This window comes from Saccostrea echinata, unplaced genomic scaffold (assembly GCF_033153115.1).
Source record: "Saccostrea echinata isolate AGI-Se365-2 ecotype Australia unplaced genomic scaffold, CSIRO_AGI_Sech_v1 ptg000009l, whole genome shotgun sequence".
In the NCBI taxonomy this organism is placed as follows: domain Eukaryota; kingdom Metazoa; phylum Mollusca; class Bivalvia; order Ostreida; family Ostreidae; genus Saccostrea; species Saccostrea echinata.
Window position 1 is genome coordinate 23,108,237 of NW_026889758.1, and position 24,315 is coordinate 23,132,551.

Consider the following 24,315-nt stretch of genomic DNA (forward strand, 5'->3'; position numbering starts at 1 on the left):
CTTAAGTTTTCCTAGAAATTATTAACTATTGGTTATGTAAATTCTAAAATCCATCTCTCTAATTATCATTTAGCTCACTTTTCCTACTTAATTCTCTCCATTTCCATTGTATTCTGTGTGTGCATGATGAGTTTTTTTGACACTTTGTATTCATGTTTTGTACAATACACAGATTTTTTTTTTTTTGTATATATTGTCAGTCCTGGGAATGATAAACTTTATGATATTTGGTTAATTGTTGATTATCTTAATTTTCCCCTCTATTCACTATCTGGTATAGTATAATGTATGTATGTTATATAATTTTGGTTTTCTTTTGATAGTTAATGAATTCTTTTAATTCATTTAATATGTCTGACACATCATTGTCCTAAAACTCTCATTATTAAGGTTAGGATTACTTTATAAATTTATGAACCATTTTGTTTCCTTTCATTCATTTCAAATCACAAGTAGCCGTTAATTCTTTCTTTAAAAAAAAGTAGGTGTTAATTTTTTTTCTCTTGTGGATGCTTTGTCTAAATATCTCAACTCAAGCACACACTGTTATTTAGACATTGTCATTTATGAGAGAAAAAGTTTCATGGTCATATTGAATTTAAAATTGGTAAATATTTTCAAATTTGATTAATTTAATTTCCCGAGATTAATTCATCACCTTCCTTCTATAACAGTACATTGGAACAAGATCTCAGTCATTCTAAATTTAGGAGTTTCCTTGTTAATTAAGGCATATCTATTTTCTACCTTTATTTATTTCCCTTCTCTGTAAGTTAATTAGTTAAAAATTATTTTGTTTGTGTTTCGTGCATTGAATTACGTTTTGTAATATTTATATTGTACTGTTAAGTGCATCTCAAGGGGTCTCTGTAAGTGAATTTTTGATTAAATAGGACCTTAATTTAGATTGATAATTTTAGATAAATTTAGTAAATGCAGTTTTCTTTCTCTATTTCAGCCTGTTGTCTCCTTTACAATTGTATTGATTCCAAAAGATATTTCTTGTTATATTTTCATATGAGTGTGGTTTATAAATATCTTAAATATCTTAATTAACTCGTGCACATACTATTATCTAGACCAGGTGCAATTATTTTATTCTCATTTCCACATTGAGGTTAATTTTTCAGTTCAAATTTCATTTTAACTTCTCAGAAATGTTTTTTTTCTTTTGGTTTTGAAATTAAACTGTTAAATTGTTAAATTTTTAATTTAAATTGGCTGGGTTTCCATTTCATTTTCCGTAATTTCATTTACCTGTAATGTTGCGATCTGTCCTTGAGATGTTTCTATTTGATGTATAAAGTCATTTATTGTTCTGTATAATGAATGAAATTATATATGTTTGTGTATCTAGTGGGTTTCCTGTACATGTAAATAATCTGACCAGGTGGGACTTTGGGGTTGCAAGTTAAGTCTTGGTTGCATTGCTTTGTTGTATTAATATATCAATGTATTATGTTATAAATGAAACAATTGTTGCTGATAATTGATTGCTGATCATCGTAAGGCTTGCTTAATTGATTGCTGATCAACGTAAGGCTTGCTATTTCCGTTCATCAATTTGATATTTCGTAATCGACTGTCGCTGCAGAAATTTAAAAACTTTCCGAAGAAAAACGCCTCTGTACAATTTGCCTGGTTCATATACCTAAAATGATCGAAACGCGAAACCTGCAAGAACGGTAGCTTGGTTGTAGGAACACGTTAGCATATCTGATTCTTCTCTGTTAACAAGTTAGTACATTTACTTTCCTTAAAAACACAACATTCAAAAAAGTAAAAATAATTTCTTTAAATTATACGGATCATACCGGTCATATATATTGATTTTAAGACTTCAATTATAAGCAATGATTGATAATGAAAATTTCTTTCAACACTTTAAGTATTATTGTATTAAGTTATAATCACTATAGCTGTCTGTCCATTATTTGTCCTGTATCCAGATCAAACATTAGAGGAGGGTGCTCTTACTGCTGTATTTAAACTATATCTTATGCTTAAGTACTTTGTAAGGTTATCTTATTTGTTCTCAGCTTTTTACAAGGGTTATGCGAACCAAATTTGTACATGATGCTTCTACTGATGTGGTTTCCAAACCAATTTGTACTCGATGCTTCCATGGATGCTTCCTTGAATGCTGTAACCAAACCAAATTTGTATATGATGCTGCTGCATCTGACCTTTATTTCTTGCTTCAGTGGCTCTGTTTATCTTAGCAGCTAGGTTATTGTCCTATATCAAAACTTGTACAGATGATGTTTCTTTGGATGCTGAGTCTGATGCTGAGCCTGATGACGAGTCTGATGATGAGTCTGATGTTAGTCACTTACAAACCACACTTGCATGCATGTTGTCTCAATGTTGCATCTGCTGCATACATTTGATAGATTGTATTCAACCTACATTTTAGGTGTGATTACTCAGAAAAGAGACCGAATTTATTGTTGGTGTTCTATATTTTGGTATATAATTTTTTTTTATACAAGAATTATACAGTATTTGCATTGTATCATGTGTGTCCTCTGTTATTTTGTATGCTGCATTTAGAGAGTATATTGTTAGTCTCATCTGCACACACTATTCTGTATGTTTCTCTGCCACAACCCTCGCCTCAATTCACCTCAGCCTGCTAGATGTACAGTAAGTGGTTTCTTGTCCTGTACGTGGTCATTATGCCACTTAACTGATGATGAGCTTGTAGCTCTACTGGTCAAAGACAAAAAGAGATCATGTGATGGTAAGGTTCTGTTGTCAGTCCATCTGTGTTTATCTGTTATGTACATGTAATTGTTTGTATGTTGATCTGTAGAAAACAAAATTTATGATTAAGATTCAGTGTCATTTTTGGATTTAATCCCCACAAGTTTGGATTGATTTCAATTAAATTTAATAAGTAGGCAACAGAGTTTATATTTAAGCTTCAGTATCTGATCAATGCATGCAGTTTGGGATTTTGACTGACAATGTATATGATATAAATGTAAATGATATCAAGAAAACTTGCCCCATAAAGAGATTTATCCATGGATCATTACTAAATTGATATTGCTGTAGTAAATTTATATTGCCGTAGTTTAAAGCCCAATAAAGAACTTTCCTGTAGACTAGCTTCCTTCATTAAACCAGTAGAGCTTAAGCCATAGTCAGAGACTTCTAGAAGTCTTCATTGTACAAAAAAAAAAGTTACAAAAAAAATATAAAAAAAAAAATACAAAAAAAAAATACAAAAAATACAAAAAAAAAAAAAAAAAATACAAAAAAAAAAAAAAAAAAAGAGAAAGAAATGGTGGGTTATGCTTGTTGTATGTAGTATAATGTGTGTGGTTATGAATAGGTGCATGTTTATATGTGTATATGTGTATGATAGGTGTACATTCATGTGTGGGTAATATTTGTACAAGTTATGTTTGTATGTGACTATGTAATGTATATAATTATATGCATCAGTGTGCTCTTTGTACAGTGACTGAACAACATATCTTGACGATAGAACATCTTGGTTAACTTACAGACCTGACATCAGATTAGATTATAAATACGGACTTTTTTTTCAAATTAAAATGCATGAATCATATGATATGCTTCATGAATTATCTTCATCATAAAGATCTACCTTTTTCCTTTTTAAATTTACTAAAGTCAGAGGTCATTTAGTTTTCTGCTATTCTAAATCCAATGATTCTCTAAAGATATCTTAGAAATCTTGCAGTAGTTTTCAAATTGTGCATTTGGACTTGATTGACAATCAAGACCTTTTAAAGTCAAATTTTAAAATCCCCGTATTTCACTTAAAGTGTCATGAATCAAAATTCTTAATTGTCCACGACTCTAACCACTTCGCCATGTGAGTGCACTATATATAGGGTTGGGAGGGGGTGGGATGGGGTGATTAAAAAACTGTTTTCTAGTATTTGTCAGGTGATGAGACTAACCAGTCCATCAGGAGCTGCAGTATGATGAGTGTTTCATTTCATTCAGTTTATTCCCTAATTTGTGAAATGATGAATTCAACATTTATTTTGTGTAAGTTAACTCAAGTTTCTATAATTGCACTTTTATAAATGTTTTTCACCCATTCAATTAAATGTTATCTTCACACAATTTTTTGTAATAATACTTTTATAGGAATTTGTCATTTTTTTATCAGTTATTTTGAACTGTACTAATCTTGAGTCAGTTTCTATCTGTGATGGACTCTCGGGAGGGATGGCCAACCAAACAAGAGCAGACAATTGCCTGAATTAGGATACAGGGTATACACAGTACCAGTGGAGCAACATTGGAAAAAATAGTAAGTAGTGTTCTATTTCTTCTTAATCAAAGGAAGTACTCGTTTGACTTCTTGATTGCACTCATTTGACCTCTCGATTGCACTCATTTGACCTCTTGATCGATGATAATAGCTATAGAATAAAAGTTCCATAAGTCTTGATCTTATTGTAGAGAACTCCATCTCTCAATCATCAAGAAGAGTCTAGGAGGGGGAGCCAACCATGGTAAAGAGGGTAAGATACCAAAAAATAAACTCATTTCCTTGTACTGACCTCCATTTCTTAAGCTCGTCCGCACTTCGCATCTACATTAATATTGGGACCTGATATGGGACCTCTTTTGATCTTATTTTGATCTTATAGCTCTTTTTTACAGAATTGATGACAGCTGTACCTCACTACCCTTAGGACCCTTAGGTTAAGAAGTCAGTGCATCACTTGCCAGCAAGGATAGACTTTGGCCAACCCAAAAGGTTACCAAATGGTAAGGCATTAACTCCATCTCTTACACTGGATCAATTTATATTGCTCTATCTTTCAAATTCATTTAATAAAATTTTTATACCTTTGCAAAATAATCTTTCCACATTCTCTGTTAAGGAGGGATTCTTGTCTGGTTTCTGACTAAATAAAGCATTCAAATTATATTTGCATGTTGACGTATATATTTAGAGAGAAAAGATTTAAAAGATCATATTTTTCTGTCCTCCTCATAATTCTACATCTATAAATAGAAATGATAAACTGAATTTGAAATCTTGCATGATTATTATAATTTTTGGCAGATGGTAGCATTTGAAAATATCTCCTTTTTCTGCTTCTCAAAATTACCAGAGAACAATGAATTCAGGTAAAATTATTAAAAATTAAGGACTTTAAGAAATTTTCTGATGCAACTAAATTTAATAATAGACAAATTTAGAATATATAAAATAAATATGATTTTCCAAGTCCAGACTTCCCCCCCCCCCCCCTTTTGATTTTCAGAGTTGTTAAATTTTATGCAGTAAGCAAAAATGAACTTAATTGCCAACCATTATGCAGCAGCGTTTTTTTTCCTTATATAACTGGTACCGATAAACGGTACAATTCCCAATGCCAAAAACGTTAATTTTTCCCAATTTTAAGACTAAAAATTCCCAATTCAACTGCCAAGCAACTGACTACGATGATATCGTATTTATTTTCATATGAAACAGTGTACAAGTTGACTAATTGTTTCACTTCCGCTTAAATTGAAAGTAGAGATCAATTGTAAAATAAATATGGCGGGATCTGTTGTGTAAACAGCGTAGTGTCATACACATATTAAAAGCATGAAAGTGCAAAAAAACAGATATTGATATAAAAACAATAAATAATTGTTGTTTACTCTTTAAAACATGGAGTAATAGGTAATGAGATTGGAATTAACACAAAATAGGTTTCATTTGTTTCAATGACAAAAAATTCTCCTTTGTTTTACTTCGATGCTATTTTTCCCAATTGAACCGGTACCGGACCCTTTCCCAATGGGTAGAAAAAAAATCGCTGTGCAGGTTACTGTAGATTCCTTATTTTATATAGGCCTGGAACGATATATCAAGATATTTATAATATCTATTCTGTGTGAAGACAATACACATATCGATACATATGTAGAGAAATACTGATATATTGCAAAATATGTTTCTGACTTACGTTTTCTTTCTTTGCTTAACATTTTGGGTTTAATATATAAAATAAATTTGCTAAATATAGATATAAATATAAAATACATAATAATTAACACCACGTGTGTAAAATAATTTTGTTTTACAGCAGATAAATAAATTGTTCTTATTTGTGAAGAAAAGTTTTGTCCATTTCAATACAAAAATGACATTTTAAATCCAATTCAAAATATGATACATATCGTATCATGGCTCAAATATTGTAATATGAATTAATGTAGAAAAAGTTGTATCGTCCCGGCCCTAATTTTACATGAGTACTAAATGCAGCGAGATGACTCGTATATGTCAAAAAGTGAGAACGTGTATTTCAGCCATGTAAAAATTAGAGTGGAAAATTTTATTTTGGGGGCAGCTACTAGTGCTTGTCATGAAATTATGCAATAATTAATTCTACATTATAGGTAACATATACCACAGAGAAAAATACGCTCATCATATTCTCAATGTATTATTTTACCCCCGCTCTGAAGGAGAGGGGGTATACTGTTTTACCCTTGTGTGTCTGTCTGTCTGTCTGTCTGTGTGTGTGTCTGTCTGTCTGTCCGTAACAAATTTTTCGTCACAGTTTTCTCAGCAACTACTCATTGCAGATGCTTGAAATTTTAGCACACACTTTGTTGAGGTATGCCATATGGTGGAATAAATTTTTGTATGAATCCAATGTCAACTTCCTGTTTATCCATGCGTCTGTCCGTACCATACATAACAAATTTTGGTCGCAGTTTTCTCAGTAAGGCTCTAAATTCGCTCTTGAGTACATCTGGGAGGACAAATAAAAATTTTTTCTTAGCTTTCTTTATGTGTATTTGAAGTTTTTACTCTAAATAGGACAAAAAAATGTTTGAATAGATAATCAAGTCAAAAATAAATATTTTATTAATGTTTGAAATATGTGTCACGTAACACGTGACAGACATATAACGTAACATGACAGACGTATGGTAAAAAGTGACATGATTAAATTACATTTCTGATGCTTAGCAATACAAATAATCTGTAAAAAATAAAATTAAACTAGATGCTGTCATGAGACAGTAATACCCGCACTAAGGTGTTTGCCTCTAAATGCACACTCCTTCATATTGGGCTTACCAAGGAAAAAGTCCAAATAATTCTATAATTTACACAGTACATGTATTCGTCAAATCGAGCATAAAATGCTCAGGTGACCATGTGACCCATGAACCTCTTATACGCATTTCATATACTTAATTCATTACCAGTCTGAAATATCAGAATTTAATTAATGTTGTAAATTAGGTTTTAATAAAAAGGGGGGGGGGATATAAATTTTTGGCCCATAATTGGAACTTTTTAAATTAAATTTATCTTCTCAACAACAAATAATATTATTTTAGTACAAAGCGTTTTTGATGAATTTATCAAAATGTGCAAACTTTTTTTAGTATTTGATTAGGCAAAAACCTCCTTGAAAAGCCATACCCAATCAATTTATATGTGTCCCCCCCCCCCCCCCCCAAATACACACACACACACAATTTGCCTGTTTTTGGAAATAGGCCTAGATGGCAAAGTTATGTTAAAACATCGTTTGTTATGATAATTTAAAATTTGTTCTTGTACTGTACATGTATGTGAACACCTTTTTGAAAATTTCTACATCACATTGGGCTTGCGTCACCCTACCAGTACTAGTACTAGTTTTACCATTATCATTTTTAGATTGCACATGCCATGTGACATGGTGCAGTGTTACATGTATATCAGTGGAAATTAATTCATTTTGTGTTTTAATTGGATTATATTTCATGAAGTTGACAGGACCTATGACAGTCGGTAAGTACAAGTTTAAGTATAGATTGGGGTAAAATAAACCAAAATGCAAATGGTTAGGTTAAAATTTAAAAAGGATCGAAGATCATCGGCAATCTCCTATGCAGAGTTGTCGTTCGTTTCTCTCTCAGACACTGAATGTATGAGCCGATCGTAGAGAGTGGATCATCGATGCCACAATAGACGAATTTCACATTCTGAAGAGTTATCTCCCGTTGTCGACATTACATTCAGTTACAGGCATAGATCCGGGAATTTTTTCCGGGGGGGGGGGGGGGTCCACACCTCGGTCCAAAAAAATTCCAGCCCATAATTTCCTGAGGAGCAAAATAAAAAAAAAAACAAACAAACAAACAAAATAAAAACAATGATGGTGGGGTCCATGTTTTTAAAGGGGGAGGGCATCCAAAGTCATTTTTTATTTGCTTCTGTAAATCAGTATATAGTCCTATTTAAATAACTCTGCAAATTCCAGGGGGGGAGGGGGGGTTCCAATCTCCCTAGCCGCTCCCTGTCCCTGAAATGACAAATGATCATGCGACTCCTAAATAGTAGAAAATTTTTCCATTTGACTAGACATAATTTTGTTTCTTGTGTTATTATGTTATGTACATCTAATGGTTTAAGGTTATGAACCCTGGAGGTCATCCCCACTCTCTTGTTCATAATATGACTACATCAAATTAAATAGAAGTGCATCAATGATAAGATTACTTGACATTTCATTCATGAATTTGGGTCAACCTAGAATTAGGAATGAAAATCATTCAAAGAGATGGACCATTAAACTATTTGTATGTATTCACATTTTTTTTATGTCAAACCAAAGTATTAGACTAGTTTGCATACATGAACAAACTGGGGTCTGGGAAGGGGAAGGGGCAAGGGGAAGGAGTTATCTCTTTACGTCTTAATTAATTGTTGAAAATTCCTAAAATGAATGTTAACCTTAAATCCGACTTGTACGTCTTCATTATTTTTAAGTGGTGGTGTCTCCGTATGAGTGAAAAATTCCCAAGAGGGACATTTAACAACAAACAAACATTAATGACTTAAAAAACACAATATACATGTACATGTTTATTAGTCAATGGATATACTTCTGATCATATCTCTAGTTCTCCCTTGAATCAGAAATGATGATATAAATATTTTAAGAATGATTAAGAGTTGAAAAGGTTGTGCATTTTAAAATTCACTAAACTCTGTGGTTGAATTAGCTATACCAGTTTAGCTTATTTTGCTACTCAAAGCACCTTGATTAACTATTTTTAATCATACTGTTTTCTGAAATGTGAAGTTTTTTCAACATGGATACAAGTCATACCTTTTCAGCTTCTGAAAACAATTAATGCATGAAAAAAAAACTGCTTTTCAAATACTGTAACTCTTTCCAAGTACTTGTGATCATCAGTTTTTAGCTCACTTGAGTTTTTCTGGTTTTCTGATCACATTTTGTTTGTCATTCATCTGTCCGCCTGTAAACTTTTCACATTTTTGTCTTCTTCACTAGAACCGCCGGGCCAATTTCAACCAACCCAGCCACAAAGCATCTTTGGGTAAAGGGGATTCAAGTTTGTTCAAGTGAAGGGTCACACCCTCTTTCAAGGGGGGATAATCAAGAATTAGTGAAAATTTGGTGGTATCATTTTAAAAAAGTCTTATCAAGAACCACTGACTGGGCCCAAAAAGTTGAAACTTTCTTTACATAGACAGTGTAGCTTCAAATTTGTTAAAATTATGACCCACTGGGGTAGGATGGGGCCACATATGGGGATCCAATGATTTACATAGAAAAATGCAGGGGATTTTTTCCATCATAAATCTTCTTCTCGTGAATAGCAAGGGCATTATTGTCGTCCATTTTCACAAAAGGGACCTAGGGGACATTAAATCTCATTTGTCTGTCAGTCTGTCCGTTTGTCAGTCTGTCCGTCTGTCACAATAAATTTAACCTTGGTCATAACTTCTGAATAATAAGAGATAGGGATTTCATATTTCACATGTACATTACCTACAAGAACTTTCTAAACATACCATGATTTTTGAACCCATGACCTTGACCTTGAAGTTTGACCTACTTTTCAAAAAATTTAACATTATTTCAAATGATCATTTTGAAAGAGAAAAGATAGGGCATTCATATTATACATGTATATTACCTGTGACAAGACCTTTCTAAATATATCATGACTTTTGACTCTGTGACATTGACCTTGAAGTTTAACCTACTTTTCAAAAATGTTATATTTCCTTATAACTTTTGATTGAGAAGAGATAGGACTTTTATATTTGACATGTACATTACCTGTAACAAGATGTTTCCAAGCATGCTATGATTTTTTACCCCTTGACCTTGATGTTTTACCTAATTTTCAAAATTTTTAACTTTGGTGATTACTTTTGAATGACATATGATAGGGCGTGCATATTTGAAACAATATGTCATAAATAATGGCATCCCATCCACTAGGACACGGAAAGCAGGGGACCACAATTCTTTGAATTTGCTTGTTAGTCATTTTGATATGGAAACATCCTCATATAGTGTAGATTCAAGTTTTTTATGCCCTGCCATGAATATGGCCGAGGCATATAGTGTTTGTCATGTCCGACTTCAATAAAACGTCATATGCTGATACATACTGATGTAAGCTTTTCAACTGCATCAAAATTTTTGACCTTGAATTTTCCTTTGACCTTGACCTTACTTTTCTTAAATTAGTGTCTAGATCAGTTTTGAATAACCAATTCAAGATATATTTATCAAACTTCATATGCTGATATAATTATACTGCTGAGAGATATCAATTGCATCAACTTTTTTGACCTTGACTTTTCCTTTGACCTTGACCTCACTTTTTTAAATTAGTGTTTAGGCCAAACAAAAAAATATGTGTGGTTCCGGTTACACTTCCAAAAAAATTAGGGTAGGTAGGTAGGGATTTTTATTTTTTTTTTTATTTTTTTTAATTTTTTTTTTTTTAACAAAATGATTTTCTTAATTTTTTTTTCTAAATAGTACCTATCAGTGCTTTGCAAATGGCATTTAGATGTGGTGTGATAATATACTAGTCAGTATTGGTAGGGGACACCTACATGCTAGCTTGCTTTGGATTTAACACTATTAAACACTTGCACTGTGTTTTGCAAGGAGGCCGTCATTGCTGAAACTAAAACTTAAACTGGAGCCATTGATGGAAATTGGGGGAAATTCCGGAAAAATATGAAAATTGCCAAAAAAAAGTTTAGGGTCGGGGGTATAAAATAGGGAAGGTCGGGTAACCCGAACCACACATATTTTTTTATTTGGCCTTATCTACATTTTAAATAAACCATTTCTGATATTTTTGTTGAACTTCTATGCTAATAGTAAATACATACTGATATAAGTTTTTCAACTGCATCAACATTTTGACCTCAACCTTTCCGTTGACCTTGACCTCTCTTTTCTCAAATAAATGTTAAGCTCAGTTTTAAATAAATCATTCAAGATATTTTTATCAAACCTAATATGCTGATATGTATTAGTGAAAGCTCTTCCACTGCATCAAAAACTTGAAAATGAAAATTCCGAAACCTTACTGCACATCAACATGACACCACCAACCATCTCCCAAAAGACGATTAGGCTACTGTGTAAAATGTAAGAGGAGTTCTGGGAACCAGGGGTTTTTTGCATAAAAAACGTCATATTTCGACCCTCATTTGACCCCCAGGGTGAAAATGAAAATTCCAAAACCTTACTGCACATCTATAGGACACCACCAACCACCTCCCAGAAGACGATTAGGCTACTGTGTAAAATGTAAGAGGAGTTCTGGGAACCAGGGGCTTTTTGCTTAAAAAACGTCATTTTTTGACCCCCATTTGACCCCCAGGGTGAAAATGAAAATTCCGAAACCTTACTGCACATCTACAGGACACCACTAACCATCCCCCAAAAGATGATTAGGCTACTGTGTAAAATGTAAGAGGAGTTCAGGGAACCAGGGGCTTTTTGCATAAAAAACGTCATTTTTCAACCCCCATTTGACCCCCAGGGTGAAAATGAAAATTCCGAAACCTTACTGCACATCTACATGACACCACCAACCATCTCCCAAAAGATGATTAGGCTACTGTGTAAAATGTAAGAGGAGTTCAGGGAACCAGGGGCTTTTTGCATAAAAAACGTCATTTTTCGACCCCCATTTGACCCCCAGGGTGAAAATGAAAATTCCGAAACCTTACTGCACATCTACAGGACACCACCAACCATCTCCCAAAAGATGATTAGGCTACTGTGTAAAATGTAAGAGGAGTTCAGGGAACCAGGGGCTTTTTGCATAAAAAACGTCATTTTTTGACCCCCATTTGACCCCCAGGGTGAAAATGAAAATTCCGAAACCTTACTGCACATCTACAGGACACCACCAACCATCTCCCAAAAGATGATTAGGCTACTGTGTAAAATGTAAGAGGAGTTCAGGGAACCAGGGGCTTTTTGCATAAAAAACGTCATTTTTCGACCCCCATTTGACCCCCAGGGTGAACATGAAAATTCCGAAACTTTACTGCACATCTACATGACACCACCAAACACCTCCCAAAAGATGATTAGGCTACTGTGTAAAATGTAAGAGGAGTTTGAGAAATAAGAGTGTGACAGACGGACGGACGGACGGACGGACAGACATGAGTAACAACAATATACCCGAACTTTCTTTAGAAAGTGCGGGTATAACAATTCCTTAAACAATGCAAAAATTTTTTTCACTCTTACATAGAAAAAAAAAAGGTTTTTAAGCTACTTTTGAGGCACAAACTGATGATCGAAACACTGACAGACTCCTTTACTTAGCAAGCCAAATATACCATAAACTTTCATTATTTTATCAAAAATATAATGTTGCCGTAAGAAATGGACATTATTCAAATTTTGATTCCTTATAGATTTTAAATTTGAATTTTTAAAAAATAAATCTCTGCTATACGCTTTGCAACATACAAAATTTCCACCTTGTCTGTCATGTTACGATATTTCTTGAGCAATACCTGTTTGAAACGAGCCAATAAAATTTATCATTCAAAGCTTTTCTTTTATTCTTGGAAATTATAATACACAAGACATTATTATTTATGAAAATACTAATGAAATTTAAAAAAAATAAATTATTTCATATAGATCAAACCTATATCGTAACATGTACTGATGCACGTAGCCTTGACAGACTTGTTTTAAAAACTGCAAGAAAACAACTACAAAATTGTATTGTTTAAGTTATAAAGACAAATTTTGCCTTATGATACACTAATATTTACATTTCCAATGTCATTGTCCGAGATAAAATTACAAATTGTAAAAATACTTTATTTCTACATAAATCTACTGGTTCATCGATAGGCGCGGTTAAAAAAAATCACGTGCGGGGCGGGACAAATAGAGACAGAAGCGGGGCTATTAGCACAGGAACTTGCAGAATCAGGAGCATGTAAATATAAGGAATAACTGTCAGATTTTTTGGATTCATGACGATGATCAATCGATTGGCTTGCGTGATAATTTTATGCATAAACGCCTTCGGCGTTTATGCAAATTATCACGCAAGCCACTCGATTGATCACATCATGAATCCAAAAAATTAGACAGTTATTCCTTAAATATACTTAAATAAAAATACTTTTTGGTTTAATTCACTGAACGTATAAATCTGAATGCACCCGTTTGATTCACGTAACATGAACAGACATTCGTTTTGTCCGTCACTGTTACGATAGTATTCAGGCAATGTCTGTCAATCGGTACATTATGTAAGAAATGTCAAATTTCACGTGTTTATGTAGTGATGAAGAGCGTGCAAGTTCATATTTTTTTAAAAAAATCCAAAATACACCTACTAGCTGACAATATTTGATGATATGTGTTTAAAATCTAGGATAAAGACAACTTATATTTTCATGAACGTAACATACTTTGTGTAACGTAACACTTGACAGACAAACGTTCGTGGCTTCTCGGGCTCTCTCTGTAGCTCTTCTTATTGAAATGTAAACACATTTGCATAGAACACTGGAGAAAATTTAAATATTCATAACCTCTAAGTCAAATGTATAAGAAGAAGCATCTCCGAGCTCCATTCTTAAAATAGAACGTAACACCCATTTGCCATGACAGACACAGGAAGCATCCCACAGATTTTTTAATTTCTAAGCACACATGCTTTTCTGTTGAATCTGCGATCACTTAATTGATAAACAGGTAAATTTTCTATCAGTAGACTAGAAAGATAAAATAGTTTGCGTAAACAATGGCCCATTTTATAACAATGTACCCGGTGTATTGAGTCTGACAGAAGTTACGTTCAAAATATGAGAAGAAATAAATTCCAGTTTTTCTTTTATTTTAGACATAATGTGCATTAAAATACTTTTGTATGTTAATTTTATCCTTCCTAAACAGTAGTGAATGAAGATATTCTGTGTACAAGGTATTATCGCCGTATATTTAACTTTTATTTTGACATGGTTGAAAATGTCCCCCTACACATGCGTAATTCTAGTGGAATTATCAAAATCATTTCCAAAAAAAAAAAGTAAGTTGGTGAAAAAATCTGCTTATTTTATCTTTTTTATATATTTGCAATATACTTTTCAATATAAAACATTTCTTATTTCAATTTTTAAAATAATTTATTTTATATTCCTCTTGTAAAAATCATAGGTCAAGATGTACTCAAGAGCGAATTTAGAGCCGTAACTACTGATTGCAGATGCTTGAAATTTTAGCACATTCTTTGTTTAGGCATGTCATATGGTGGGATTAATTTTTTTGTACGAATCTGATGTAAACTTCCTGTTTATCCATGCGTCTGTCCGTTCCATACATAACAAAGTTTGGTCGCAGTTTTCTCAGCAACTACTGATTGCAGATGCTTGAAATTTTAGCACATTCTTTGTTAAGCCATGCCATATGGTGGGATTCATTTTTGTACGAATTCGATGTCAACTTCCTGTTTATCCGTGCATCTGTCTGTACCATACAGAACAAGTTTTGGTCACAGTTTTCTCAGCAACTTCTAATTGCAGATGCTTGAAATTTTAGTACATTCTTTGTTTAGGCCTGCAATATGGTGGGATTCATTTTTGTACGAATCTGATGTCAACTTCTTGATCATCCTTGTGTCTGTCCATGACTGAACTTGTGTACATTCACATCAGAATGTATATTCACATCAAAGCGGGGGTATTACTAGTGAGCATTGGCTCACAGACTTCTTGTTTGGAAATATTTAAGTTTCTTGTTAAGTTTTCAAATTAAGATATTTCAGGATCTGAACTGGGTCACACTTTGATCTCTTGACTTTCATTTGATAGGATGTAGAGAAGCAAGGCCAATCAGAAGCACTAAGACTACTCGACAGCTAGAGAGCCCGGAAAGGTTAGGTTACCAGACATTAGGTGAGCTGTATTCCTAATTAACATAAGTAATCCTGGAGGTGCTAGGTATAAATTGTCCTGCAACCTACATATACAAAGTACATTATGTACCTGCTGTTAAGTGAACAGCTCCTCTTTCTGTTTTTCTGCTGCTGACTAGGACAGACATGTTTCTGTCAGCTGCATTATTGTCTAGTACTGTACTGTATATTGTAAGATGCAGATTATTTTACTATAGTGTTTCTCTGTTTCTACCATCACTGCATATCGGTGTTATAGTTATTATAGAAATACATTATTGGCGCTGCGAGCTGGGTATTTTAGTTTGACAGTGGGGTCAATGCTTTGCCTGTACATGTTAATGCCTGTCTCCATCTTTGAATTATTTCCAAGATGTAAGATAGAATTATTTGTGTTATTTACTTTTGTACGTATGGTTATACTTGTGTTTGTAGTTAAGCAAGTTAGCCACTACATGTAAATTTATATTTTGCCCTTTTGTGGGTTGTTGATTGAGATGGACTGTTATTTCATTTCCTATTGTTTGGGAAGGGGGACTTTTAGGTCTAGTATGGACTGGGTCACTCGGGTTGGGGGAAATGGCTAGAGGACACAGTCTGCGGGAAGTCCTGCCTTCTTTAAGCTTGACGTTTGCTCCAGCTGTGTGTAGCACACAATGCCCAAGGGGGAGGGTGCCCCTGATATTGTCACCCATTATGGGGAGGAGACTGTCGCTATTGATCGATGGCTGATTTTGATGGGTCTGTAGAGACACAATTTCCAGTAGTTTCATTTTCTGACCCAGGAATGATGTACTTTCCTGGAGGGGGTTGTTGACCACATTCAAGGGGAAATAAATTCAAGAAAATATTTCCCAAGTACAGGGTGACTTTCATGAGGTTAACAGCAGGGTAGGTAGCGTTGTTCAAGATGTAGGGGCCTTGTGAGGAGACATTGGCATATTGCACACCAATATGACTCAAATGGAATTTGTTGAAAAGAATATGGGTTCCATGGAAAGAAATATGGTGGACAGCTTCACTTACCTTGGCGCCAATGTTACCAAGGATGTGGAGGTACTGCTGGCATCAGGAAGAGGATAGCGTTGGCCAGCACATCCTTCAGGAGGCTAGCCAACATCTGGAAGGCTAGAGACATCAGTAGAAAGATCAAAGTCTCCCTCTTCAAGAGCCTGGTCCTCTCTTTATTGTTATATGGATGTGAGACTTGGAAGCTTACCAAGACAGAGGAAAAGAGGATTGACATCTTTCAGACCAAGTGCCTCAGAATGATTCTTAAGGTCAGATGGCAGCAGTATATCCCAAACAAGACAGTTCTGAAAGTGGCAGGAGTAGAAAACATCATTGGTGAGGAAGAGGAGGAGGAGATGGAATTGGATTGCCCATGTGCTGAGGAAGGATCCAACGCATGACTGTTGTGGCCCTTGAGTGGACGCCTAAGGGGAGAAGGAAGCAAGGCCACCCCAAGATAACATGGCGGCAGATGGTGGAGGTGAAGTGGAATGATTGAGGCTGGAAGTCTTGGAACACAGCACGCCGTGCAGCCTCAGACCTGCCCCAGTGGAAGAGGGATATGTTCAGGCCTTGTGTGCCTTCTGGCACAGAGAGAATTAAGATAAGACAAGAAAGAAATATAGGACTCAGTTAAGCAAGATCAATCAAATGTTTGCAGGAATGTTGAAGTCTCAGACAAGTCTCAGTCAGTTATAAAACTGCAAAAGACCAAGTTCACTGACAGTCAGCCTGTAGTGACTAGTAGCCAGGTGAGTACCAGGGCATAGCCTGCCTGTAGAGCACCCCTTAAGTATTGTATTGCGACCTGGATCTGTTTCTGTTTATAATCCTGAGGTCAGGTTTGTAGCTGCAGCTCAAGGTCAGTCACTTTCTTAAATAGGCTACAGAAGTTTGGGTATGGGATTTGCTGAGTACCATCACATTTGGCTCATTCTTTTCAGGGGGTTACACTTAGTGGGAGATTCCCAGTAGATCCCAGAATGGGCCCATCAGTTCCAGGTCATTTTGCTTGGGTAATGGGCATGCCCTTGATCACACTCACTGCATCTGTGTATTCTAGTGCAGGTAAATTGGATAGTCAGGGCTCTGGCTACTATGGTGGGTTCTTAGGGCAGTCAGCTGCACTGAGGGGGAGGGGGGAGGGGGGGGTCTGTCATTTGTTCCTGGAATAGGAGATTGGCCTGGGGTACCTCTAGGTCACACTTAACTCAATTTCTGAGTTTATATCCTCCTGGTATGCAAAGCAGCATGAGCTGGAATATTCCAGCTGAAGTCAAGTTGATGAAGTACAGTGGGGATGAAGAGTGGGGACCATTCTATTCAAAATTCTCTGCAATTGCTGAATACCATCAGTTGAGTGACCAGTCTTCTCTTTGCCCTTAGTCTGACATTGGAGGGGGCAGCACTTAAGACTTTGATATCGTGCATCATAGGGGTGCTCTGTTAAGTTACATTAAGTTTCCAGGAATTCATTCTCAGGATGAAGGAGAGGTTTGAGAACACTTCTTTAAAGACAGCCATACAGCTGATTTTCAGCTTGATAGCCCAGAAGCCAGTAAAAAACGATAGAACAAAGGGGGATAGAGTCTTGGACACTGCCTGTAAGGCATTTGGTGGCATAACCTTGCCTGAATATTCCAAGAAAGGTTATTGTTAGGTTTGCTCTTTGGGGGGGGGGGGGGGGCAGGGATAGTGAGACAGGGCAACAGTTAATCAACAATTCCCCCTTGTACTCTGGCAGAGGCAATAAAACAAGTAAAAACTTGGATAAGTCACCAAGCAGTGGTTTGTTGTCCATGTGATGTTAGGCCCATTTCATCAGAGTGGGACCATGAAGGACAGAAAGATTCTTGCTCTCCCCCTGCTCACTGGTGTAATCTCTTGGACTTTGAGTGCTGAGATAAGTCAGATGAGCAGAAATCTAGTTATCCCCTTTGTACTTTTCCAGAGTCAATAAAATGAGTAAAAACATTCCAGTTAAGTCACTGAGCAGTGGTTCATCATCCACATGCTGTTAGGTCCATTTCCTCAGAGTTGGACAGTGAAGGTTGGATAGATTCTCGCTCACCCTTTGCTCACTGGTGTAAGCTCTTGGACTGTAATTGCCAAGGTAAGTCAGAGGAGCAGAAAAATAGCCTGACGACTCCAAAGTGAGTGGTAGAGTCCGCAGTCCAAAGTGTAGACCTCAACAAAAAGTTCAGCCCTGAGGGTCAGTAGGACTAAGAAATTGGGACATATACAACAGAAATGTGAATGTAAGAGTAACCTGGATTCCTTGTGCTCTTGTCTTAAAAAAGTTGGAGAGTCATTTCTCTAATTTTGCTTATAGAGTTACCTTTGACAAATGTCAAGGCCACATATTATTCCCTCTCTAAGGTTGGAGAGCCAAGGTTTTAGCTCCGGTGCATGGCCTGTTCCTATTGAGGTAGGGGAGCCAGTAAATCAATGCCATTATTGATACATCTGCTGACATCACCATTATCTCATGGGAAGTTTATAAGTCACTGAGTCCGTGGCTGAGATAGTAAGAGACACCAGTATCAGATGAGCTGGTGAGGGGGCAGGAGTGACTTGCTAGTATCTCGTAAGTCTTTGTCTGAGAATCGGGGACTGTGGCTTTGCACACCAGATATGTGTAGGTCCCTTAACAAGGTGACATGCTCTTAGGGGTAGATTTCTTACATGCACAGGTGCTGAAGTTTTGTGTGAAGCACAAATGCTCAAGATCAAGTGTATTTATAAACACAACCTTTAAAATGAGTACCGAGGCATCAGTGCAACTACTCGATGCGGGTTCAGCCCATAGGGTATGTGTTTCTCCACACACTGTGCAGGTGAATGAATGTGATTTGAGTGCATATATACATGTATATGCCAGATTTTTTTTACTGGAGCCTGCCAGTATTTTTCTGCCTGGTACAGTAGCTTCATGGACTTATGCCACAGGATGAAGAGCTAAGTTATGTGAAGTGAACCTGACAGATAGAAGTTGTATAATTAAGACAGGTACCAAAGTAGGGAAAGCAGTCCCTGCTGTGTGTGTTTGCTACTCATCGGGAGTGTATGGACACCCTAGTGGAAAACTGCCAAGCTAGTAGATCAAGATAGCTCTGTAAGACCTGAAAAAGACAGCCTTTATAGCCAAGTAAGTATGGGTTATTTGAATTTACAAGGATGGATTTTGGTCTGTACAATACCCCTGTGACCTTCAGTAGGGCAATGAAACTAGTGTCACCTAAACTGACCTGGAAAATAGCCAAAGCATTCCTGGGTGATGTCTTATTGCTGGGGGCTTCAGCACGAGCTTACCTAGACCACCTACGACAGGTATTTAAGAGATTCAGAGAGCATGGTTTAAAATTTAAATGTTGGAAGTGTGAGCTATTCAAATTCAATTTTGAGTTCTTAGACAGAATAGTGAGTGAGCAGGGAGTCAAGATAGGAGACAAGTACATTGAGGCAGTATATGACTGGCCTGTACCATGTGATCTAAAAGATGTTGAGCATTTTAGAGGTTTCACCTACTACCATCACACTTTTATTCCCCAATTTTCTCATATTGCTGTGCACTGTATGCAGTTACTGGAAAAAGTGGTTTCCGATGGGAAGATGAGCAGCAGAATGGTTTTGAGGAACTCCTTAATGACTAAGTGTCCAGCATTAGCAATCTCAAACAGTCAAGGTCACTTTATTCTGGACACTGATGCCTCAGATCATGCGGTGGGGAATAAAGCCAAGTTCAGAATGGGAAAGAGAGAGAACAATTAATAGGTAATGGCAGTGCAGTGCTATTAGTAGAGCAGTGCTGATACTGTACTACCAGGAAAAAGAGTTGCTGGCAAGAATTCAGTTCACTTGTCAATTCCACCATTACCTGCATGGCAAGGAGTTCACAGTTAGAGCCAGTCATCTTGGCCTGGTCTGCTTGATGAATTTAAACAACTGCAGAACCAGTTGGTCACTGGCTAGAAGAACTGAGCCAGTATAAATTGTGGATTGTTCACTGTCCACGGAAGAAACACTTGAACACTGATGTAATACTATTCCATAACATAACTGATAACATGCCAGAATTTACTAGAATTCCATTAGAGGATTTGCCTTGCAGTGGATGCAGATACTGCTGCCAACTTCATAAATGCTGACAGAACTTTGATACCGAGATAGACGATGTGATTCCTCTATCTGTCAGTTGTTTCAGGAATTGCCTGTGAGAGCAGAAAGTCGGTCCACTGAGGAGAGTACTTATAGGATGTTAATTTCACGGGTTGTAATTTTCATGTTTTTCTCTCTTCTGACACGATCGTGGTTTGATGAATTTGCAGAATGGGTTTCCACCTAAATCAAATTTTTTTCCCAATCCACGGCAATATTCATATATTGAGAGTATCAAAACACTTGCATTAAAAGGCTTTGGTGATAAATGTAGAATGACTTCCCTGCTTGCAATTACGGCGATGGGTATGTACTAACCAACAATTCTTATATCAAGGCAACCTGACACATGTCACCCAAATGTTCTTATTGAATGGATGATAAGGCTTCACAACAAAAGCCATTGGGTTAATACATTATGTTGATGAAATAATATTATCCCATATTTATAGGAATTCTGGGAGTTATTTGAATAAAATAATTTCGAAGGAAAAAAATTCCAGGTTACTCAAAATGTCAATAAAATTAGGTGACAGGTGCCCAAAGCAATGTTAGTTATGCACCGGTAATCAAAACTTTCGATACATGTACTTGTGTTTTAAGCAAATAATGGGTGTTAGCTACTGAATGGCCATTCAGCAATAAATGCAGGTCATTATCTGCAGATTTGAATTTTAGAAAAAGTGGTAATTAAAATAATTAAAAGTACAACTCCTAATTACAGAATGACTAAATGATATGTACACATACCTACTGGTAGCCTGGATCCCCCCCCCAAGAAAGGGGGGAGTGCATTATTTTATTTAAACTTATTCACTGTTTCTTGAATTCACGGATTTATTCAAACACTGTGACTATAGTGAATATTTACCCCTCGAGTTAAATTCCCCCTATGAGTAATTGAGAGACATTGGACCCTACTCTACATTAAGCTGTTGTGTCAACAAACACATGGGATCTTGATCCGTTGACTGTGGGTGCCCCTGGGGTGCCGAGTTTTGAGATCACTGTCAATGGATTGACAGGTCCTTATCCCGAGATTGAGGATGTCAAGTCTCAGATTAATTTGCAAGATATCTCAGGATGCCACTGCAGGAATTTCCTTATCGTCATACAGTCCTGCAGAGTTGGCTAGGAAGCAGAAGTCTGATAATGCCATTGTGTACTTCAGACAATAATAAAGTCTGGGGTTCTACCGACTGAAAGTGACATGATCATCTTGAGTCCAGAAGCAGAATATTATCTTCTGGGAAGAGATTGTTTTTACCTAGATGAGACTGGAGTTAGTTGGAGGAAACCAAAAAACTTGGACATGCCTCATCAGTTATTAGTTCCGAGAAGTGTTAGGTATGAGTGTTATACCTGCAACTTTCACTTCAAAGTGCCGAGTGCTTGATGAAGGAACAGTTGCTACCTCTTTTTTATTGACATTAGGTCAGTTGCGACCGAGATCTGAACTCATGACCTTCCAATCACGGAGCGAGCACTCTACTGATTGAGCTACCATGATGGTAAAAAGCGTTTTAATGATTTCAACAAATTTTAGTCATGGCAACCAATGAATCAGGCCGGTTTCGGAAAAAAAGAAGTAGATCAGAATAAATTTATTTTTTTAAAAGACTCTGCAGCAGACACATGTACTACTGATACAGTCAAGCTTGTGTCCTCTATTTTGGAGGATATTATTACAACTGTTATAAATGAGAAGAAACACAGGGTTGAAAAAGTTATGGAAAAAAACAATTGGTACCAGGAGGAAAAAGTATCCTTGGTTAAAAGTGCAAGTGAGCATACATGTAGAATTTGCAGCAAGCAAATATGAAAATGGTTTGGGCAAATCAAGGTTTGACTGATTTTCAAAAAAACTGCAATAGACATAATACAAATTGGAGGAAAAAGCATCATGTACAGGAGTACAGATTTATTAGTTCAAAAACACATGTCAAAGATGAAGTTGTTATAAAGATTTTAGCCAATGTTTCTATTGAGGATGGACAAAGGAGATACAAATTGTTCACAGAGCTGTCCATTGTCTGGAAGAGTTTGGCTTAGACCAATCAAAGAGAGATTCTCTTGCTACTGATGGTGTTTCAACAATGATAGGAGAAAAAACAGGAGTTGTTGTTCAAATAAAATCTAAATATTCTCCCTTTCTTGTGCAAACACATTGTATTGCATGTCGTCTAAATCTTGCCATTGTTGATGCAATTAAAAAAGAGCCAATGCTTAAGAAATTCGGGAAAAATTTAATTCTTTGTATCTCTATATGCATGGCTCAAGTAACTACACAACAAAATTGGCAAAAATACAGAAGCTCTTGGTAGAGCTCACTGTTAAGGAACCCCATGCTATTGGATGGCTGGGTTTGAAAAATGCAGTAGAAACTGTGTTTAAGTCTTATAATTCAGTGTTGGCTACATTGCCCAACTTTGCAGCAAAACAGCAGTCTCAAGCTCAGGGACTTTTAAAGTACTTTTCAGAATACAAAACTGTACTTATGGTTGCTTTTGTACTTGATGTGCATGAAGTCTTGGGGTGTTTGAGTGAACTGAGTTACAAAAACAAGATATTGTCTTCAGTGATATTCAGCACTTCGTGGAAGGTACGCTAAGAAACTTGATTTTCTTGAGGGTAAAGATGGATCAGCACAGTGAGAAATAAGATGTTGCATAGCACTAAGAACTGATGAGGGTTCAGAGGTTGCCTTTTTGAAGGAGGAAAAGCTTACCCATTATTCAGAAAAAGCGATTTTAGTAGTTTGAGGGAAAGATACCTACCCTAGTGAAAAAAAAAAAATAAAGCATAGATTCATAAAAAAACAGATATTTAATGACTTTAGTCTTCTGCTTGAGCCCTCAGTACTTGATGATGCCCAGGAAAATAAATCAGACAATGCCATTCAAATCTTTGGTGTGTTCTATGGTGAAGTCAGAAAGCTGGTAAACAGTGAATGGGGATCTGGAAACAGGGCACCAGAAAGAGATTAATCAGGTCTCATTTCTACTGAATGCTAAAAAGCTAAACGAAGAGTGGCCTTTGTTGAAAAGAATGCTGTCAGGATCATACGAAAAATTGCCAGGTAATAGTCTACAGTTTGCAAAAGAGTTATCAGGGCAGATATGATATGTTTCCTGAATTTTCAGAGTCATGTACACAATTGCCCTTTGTATTACTAACATAAGTGTAGAATGTGAGAGAAGTTTCAGTATTCAAAACAGAATAAAGTCAAAATAAGGAGTTCCCTCAAGATGAGAATTTGAATAATTTAATCACCATTGCTCTGAATGAAAAGAGTTTGATAACATTCAATTCCAGAGTTTTCGTAGCATTGTGCGATGCCAAGAAAAGAAGAAGAAAATCCAGGTTGACCCAAATGTTTAAAGCAAGGGCCACAAAGAAAGTCAAATGTTGATTCAATTTCAGAGACTAGAAATTTTTGTTATTTGAAGGTGAAAATCAAGACAATTCACAATAACTTAGTTTTATGCTATAACAGAATTAAAACTAATGCATGTAGTCATGTCAGTATTTTTTTTATTGATATTTTGGCTAACATAAATGCAGGGAGTATTCTGTCTAACAAAATACTCTCTCAGCTTTTTGTTGAGAAGCAGAATCTGCATTGATTTTAAAATGTGGGAGTAAATATACACTACAAAAAAATCTGGAGCTCTGACAGTTCAACTGGTAGTGGATGGTCTAGGACATTATGTTATTTGTCAGGAAATGTGACATTGTGCTCATATCAAGAGAGGTTTTATGATGAATAGAGTTGAAGAGTTATCAGGCTGAAAGCCTGATGGAGAGGGAACACTTTTACTTTCTCGGGCCATTACCCTTCACTGGGGTGGGAATGAGTACTTACTCATGATGGTCAATAACTTTACAGCAATGGGCAAGTAAAAAGGTACTTTAATGGAT

The 24,315-nt window shown here is 36.0% G+C and overlaps 1 long non-coding RNA gene across 1 annotated transcript; it reads left to right on the top strand.

Moving 5' to 3' along the window:
- Positions 1 to 4,164: 4,164 nt before the first annotated feature.
- LOC133183470 (uncharacterized) lies at positions 4,165 to 15,289 on the top strand. The gene is made up of 4 exons (XR_009720644.1): positions 4,165 to 4,297; positions 4,450 to 4,511; positions 4,654 to 4,761; positions 15,143 to 15,289. It is a non-coding gene; the product is annotated as an uncharacterized LOC133183470 (long non-coding RNA).
- The last annotated feature ends 9,026 nt before the right edge of the window (positions 15,290 to 24,315 follow it).